The following is a 6,625-nucleotide window of genomic DNA, read 5'->3' on the forward strand; positions in this document are numbered from 1 at the left end:
TCACGGCTCCCACTGGCCGCGGTTCGCCGCTTCAGGCCAATAGGAGCTGCTAGAAGTGGCGCGGGCCGAGGGACGTACTGGCCGCTGCTTCCAGCAGCTCCCATTGGCCTGGAGCGGCAAACTGCCGCCAGTGGGAGCCACGACCAGCCGAACCTGTGGACGCGGCAGGTAAACAAACTGGCCCGGCCCAGCAGGGGCTTTCCCTACAAAGCGGCGTCCCAAGTCTGGGAAACACTGGTCTAAAAGATTACCTAATGGTTCCACCCATGGCCCAAATTAACACATTGCCAACACACAGGTAATTACCCCCAAACTGTCTATTAAAGTGTATAGGTTAAATCTTAATTTGGGGGTCCAGGGGAATGAGGTAGCAGCTCTCTCAGTTGACCAACAGGTACATTCCTAGAGATTTAAAGCAAAAAAGCAGTAATTAGTACTTAATTTCACAAGTTTACCCTTGCATTTCTGTGGGCTAGGACTGGCATACATCTGTGAGGGTAGGGTGTCATAACTCATGTCAATCATATTAGGCCTCTCCCCGAACTTTGTTTAGGATCTGAGGGGTATTGTACCACTATCTCCTCCCTGCATTAGGGAGTAACTGTGAGGCCTTTCTCAGCACTTCATGTGTCTATAACTCACGATAAGGATGCCCAATTACATTCGGAGTTATGCTGACTCCGCTCACTGACTTGAAACACACAAGGTTATCTGTTTACCCCAGGTTCCTCTGAGCTATTAGCCAGCCCCCATAACCCAAGCCAAGCTCTGGACTCCGGGCCTCTATTGAAAAGTTCTTAGCAGAAACTGTAGTTAAGATCTTACATCCATAGCTAATGGATTCTGACCCTTCATGACAGATCTCGCAGACTAAGGAAAATCAGGCCTTATCAATATTTAGATAGAATTCCACTGTGACCTAACATGTAACAGGCTGGTGATGGGGATGGCACCCTTCTCTTTGTTCAAGCATTGTGCTTTGGGAGTTACTTTCTTGTGGCTAAGGCATAAAACCAATGTCCACTGACCACTTGTGATGAAAAATTCCACAACCGTACAGTGTGCTGACTCTACTTGTAGCCAAATTCCAGTTTGTATAATTGTACTGCCTACTTAAGCAGGCGGTGTTTTAAAGTGCGTAGAGCAGAGGACTTAGATTATATAGTCAGTTTTCACTGACATTACCAAGTCACTTTAAATAACTCTATTTCCATTTCCGCAATTGTAAAATGGTGATAAAACCCACCATTTGTAAAGCGAGTAGAGATCAGTTTAAATAAAAGTGCTAAAGTACCAGTTACTACTACGTGCAATTTCCTTGTTTCAATTGTATACATTTTTCTTTTTTGAATCTTTGCCTACACTGTTGTCTAGTGTTGCTGTACACAGTATGTTGTTAAACAGCTGCTGAGAAGTGGCTCCACTTCAATGGTGAATGAAGAAATTCCTGTATACGCAGTTGGTAATGTGCTTTGGGGGTAAACGATAATTTATGTATGTGATGTAGTTTTATGCCTCCATATACTTATATATGCTGTTTGAATAGCCAGGCTTTTCCTATCACCATGATTTCTTGTGGCAAATTCTTATCTCCATGTTAAATCTTGAACAATCTGAATAATGTATTTTCTAGTCCTCTTCATCAGAGATTTTAGGCAGTGACTGAAATACCAGATACCCTAATTCAGTGCTCAGAATTTGAGCCTCAGCACTGAAACAGATCCATATTTCAAAGTGACAGTTTCATTACTAAAAAGCTTAAATCATACTCAGGCCTAAGCGCACTGAAGAAGGAAGCATGGACTCATTCATATGCTAGTTCCATGTCTCTTGCAACATGGGTAGAGGAGGAGAGCTTAAGTTTGTTTTCAGAGAGACAGTTCTAAGGGAGAAATAGGTGAATTTATACAAGTGGATGAAGTAACAAATGAAGTGATTTGTCATCCATTTGAAACAATTACTTGTATCTTATTTTGCAAGCCTGCTTTTTTATGATGTGCCATAAAGTCAGTTGTATAAGTTACTAATAGACAAATGGGGTACCCATGAACCTAATTCTATAGTTTACCTTCTTAAGGAGACAGCAGGCATACAGACAAGTTCCATTCATCATAATTGTAATAAAATTGCAGAGTTGTAACCCTCTGTAATTGTGAAACTCAAGTCTAAATGACAAAAGAATAACCACCAGAGCTGTCATTTAATAAATCACTAGTAGAACTAGACAATATCTTTCACAAATTGAAGACCTTACCTGTTTCAAGACTGCAACTCCATTCTTTTGGTACAAGACTTATTGGGTCTGGCCTATGCTGGAGTTTTAGCCAGCAGTGTAATGCACATGTGCAAACCACTAGTGTACATGTGATTTACACTTGTGTAACAACTTATGCTAGCGTAAATGGTGAACTTTAGGGGTTTGCAGCTGTACAGCTACACTGCTGGCTAACCATTGAGGGTAGCCAATGCCCAAAACATTAGAGCAGATTGGAGGTGATAGAGTCAAAGCTGTCTAGTGTGGAGAAGAATGGAGTGGGGCTTCTTGAGACACCAAGACTCCTGGATTCTTTCCCTGTTCTACCAATGATATGTTGTATGACCTTGGGCAAGTCATTTTTAACTTCATTATCAGTTAAATAATGACTATTTTCCTATCTTCCAATAGTGTTGAGGCTTAATATTTTTAATGTATTGTTTGTACAACATCTTGCACAATGAAGCCTAACCTACCCTACTGCAATATACACATTGTATAATAATAAAGATTTTGAGATCCTCAGGGCACTGTTGAAGTGCAGAGTATTTTATTACTATTATTTGTCCTGGTTGGACATGTTTCCAGTGTGAATTGTGGTATTATTTGCATATGCCAAATAGTTTAATTTTTGAAACATAACTACAGTCCCTGGGAAAAGAGCGATTTTTTATCCAGAGTTACAGGAATTGTACCCCATTTCAATGTGAAATTAAAAAGATCAATTTTTAATTCAATATATATCATGGGCAGGAGAAGTTTTATACTGTTTGTTCTCGTCTGTGTATACAGCCAGTATCACAACAAAAAGAATACTAAAGTGTTATTTGGGGGGAAAAAAATTACTTTCAGATGCCTTAGGTTTAGAGTTGTCTGTCAGGAATAGTGGGTGAACTCCTGACCTTATTGAAATCAATGGCAAAACTCCTATTGACTTAAATCAGGATTTAATCCAGTAGCCAGGGGTAGGGCTGTAGGGCACAGGCCCTAACCACTCACTTGGCAGACAACTTTTAGGGCTTCTTCAACAAGTCACAATGACTGCTAGAATATCTGTTTTCTTTCGGAGTGTTTTTATAAGTGAGTGCCATAAGTTGTTTTATTTTGCTGAAACTGCTAGTTTTTCCATTACATGGTTTATTCTTGCTTTTATTGTAGCAACAACAGAGCGTTTCTTCCTGATTACTGTATCTTTAAACAATAAATGTAATGCAAATATTAAATACCATAAAGTGATTTAGCTTTCACCCTCTACTCTTTGTGCTATCATCCGGAGGTCTGAAAATTTGTCTATCAATAGTGGCCTTTTCAATCTTTCCTCACCTGCACATGATGTTTCCAGCTTACAAGGATAAAATAATTCCTCCTTATGATTCACTTCTATGAAGATACTCATAGGAAATTAATTCATCTTAATTTATTCATACAATTTTTGTTCCATCCTGCTGTGTTAGGTATTGTTGTGCAAGGGGGGACTTAGTCCTCTCACATGCAAGGGGGGAGTAGTCTTGTTGTTATCTTTACCCTTGATATCCCTTTTTTGTCATTGCTAAGTTAATGCTCTGAGGCAGAGAACATGCAGTATTTGTACTGCAAGATGTGTATTGCACTTTTGAGTTCTATAAAATAAATAACTCAAATCCTGGAGGTCCTACAAAATTTTACACTTAAATGATGGCTATTTCTTCTTCTAGAAGACCCTGGCTATTTACTAAGATGTAGTGAACAAAAGCTACATTCATAAGTGTGCTTGAACTAAACATAATTCCATTACAGTGCATACAATATAGTGCTGGTCTGCTAAAGATTAAAAAGAACACTAGAAAGGTGGGATACTATGTGTCTAATGGCTCTGAATACTGTTTATGGCTTTTTCTCTTTGTTGGACGAAGAGTTGGTAAGTTCACTAATGCATATTAAATGAAAATGTATGAGGCAGAAATATCCCAGAGAGAAGCTAAGATTGATCTCTTACCAGTACATTTGATTACATATCCAGGAGTCAACACAAAAACTCCATCAGTATTAAATATGCATTCCAGTACAGTTTCTGCCTAGTTTAAAGAATTTACCCACTGGGCTATTTATATCACCTCTACTCTAGCAGGCTCGTCTGAAAAGTTCCATGTATCTGCACAGCCTAATATATTGAAATATTCATCTGATCCCAAAAAAGTCAACACAGAAACATTTTCACAGCTCAGAAATTACCTCTGGCATAATTTTGCTGAACTGAAGCTGTAATACCAGTTTAAGAATAAGGGGATGATTATTCCAATTCTCACTTGGATGACTTTTTTTTCTTTTGTGGGGGAGGGCAGAGATTCTTCTGAAGTCCTTTTGGAACCCTGAGATTCTTTATACTTTCCCCTATTTTACAATTTCTACTCTTAGCAGCTGCCATGCGGGGGTGTGTGTGTGTGTGGGGGGGGGCAACAAGGCCTAGATGGGGCTCCCTTGCAACCTGTTACCTTTTGCTTCTTAATGGTCAGGTGGGATATTGTCAGGATGAAACGGCTACTGTAGCAGTGCTTAAACCATTAGAGGGACACAATTTCCTCACTTATTCAGATTCTCACCTTTGTGGATTAGCCTGGATTTGTAACTATTCTTCAGCACTCTCCAGCATCCAACTTTATGTGGGTGATGTATTTTAAATAAAGACAGACAGACCCAAGATGAAAAGCACTTTAGATTTACCATAGACTAAATGTACTTCCTCCAGAAGTGAATGTCTAACAAGGAACTTGGTATGTATAGAGTTAGCTATGCAGAGAAAGATTTTCAAAGGCACAAATATCTCCATTTTCATGACTATTAACCCTTCCTAATTCTTAAATATTCAGTGTATTCTGAAAGGTGTAGAGATAGTCAAAGCTTCAAACTTTGGATCTAGATTTCATACATTCTACAGTTCAGGGCTGTTTCCAGGTGAGGTTTTGGCTTGGCCATTTACAAATATTACAATCCCTTTGCAAAATGTAGGTATTTGAACCCCAAAATTCAAAGGAGTTTTGGATTAATGAATTTGGTTTGGGCCTATCTCCAGTAATCTTTACTGAAAAACAACCTGGGTTAAATTCAAACCTATGAACTTACCTAATTCTTTTGTCTTCACAGTATTCCCTGCCAGCAGATTGACTGTGTTGTGTGAATAAGCACTTCTGCTTGTTTGTTTTAAACTGCTGCCTATTAATTTCATCAGGTGACTCTTGGTTCTTGCATCATGTGAAAGGTGAAATAACACTTCCTTACTAATTTTCTCCATACCATTCACGATTTTTGTTGCCCTTCTCTTAACTTTTCCCAATTCTACTCTATATTTTTTGAGATGGGTGACCAGATCTGCACACACTACTGTACAGTGTTTCATTGAGATGTTTTCTTTTAATATTATGGACAATTCTGAATTTTAATTCCCTATCAAAAATAACCCCCTACCTTACACATACCCCCTCCCAAAAAAGTCTAATTTTATTAAGTTTAGGTTGACAACTGCCTATGGCATTCAGCACTAAATAGAGTTAATTCTGAAATTTTCTTACCTAAACCATCTTTCTAACAGAAATGGTATTTATATAAAATAGGAAACATGATAGTTAAGTTTTACCATCTTCCCTTTGGTTTTGAAATAAGAAATGTGTCTAGTTAAATGATCACAAACTAAAACCCTGCATGTGAACAGCTCTGAAAGGGCTTGGGGGGGAGTCTGGGTCCTGGTTCATCTCACTGTTAATATCTGATATTTTAAAAAATGGGTCTTCACGCCTGTCAGTTAGGGTCTCTGACCTTTCACATACAGTTTTTTCAAATACACACCTCAAGAAATCTCCCACGCCCTAGTTCTGCTATTGCTGTTACTTAGCTCTACTTTCCTACTTGTAAAGTAAGAGGGAGAAATAAAGTCCAGGGAGGCACAGGGAGCAGAACCTTACTCTTCTGCCATATTTAATTTAAGGGACCTGAACTTTGAAGGTGGAAGGGATAATGGGGCGGAGGGAATTAAACCGCGACCGAGCCAGAAGCCCACATACTACAGCCAAAGACCTAAAGTCTAGCCAGAAAGTTTAATTCGGGATGATTCATTTGGGAGCAGGCTGCCCATAACTCTTGCCCTGTGCACCATGGTGCGGTTACAATCCGCGGGGCTCCCCCTTCACAAGTCCCTGCCGCCGGGACCAGTCGGGTCAGCGCCCTGCCCGGGCGGGGTTCCCCGGGGCCAGCCCTGCGCCCTGCTGGAGCTCGGCGCTGGGTTTCTGCGGCCCGGGTGAGTGCACCTTCCCGGGGGCTCCGCGGGAGCCGGGAATCCGGGCCCTGTTAAGACCCAGCGATGCGAACTGCCGCAGCTGGGAGCGGGAGCAGCCGCTAACC

The sequence above is a fragment of the Malaclemys terrapin genome, chromosome 8, assembly GCF_027887155.1.
Source record: "Malaclemys terrapin pileata isolate rMalTer1 chromosome 8, rMalTer1.hap1, whole genome shotgun sequence".
Taxonomy (NCBI): domain Eukaryota; kingdom Metazoa; phylum Chordata; order Testudines; family Emydidae; genus Malaclemys; species Malaclemys terrapin.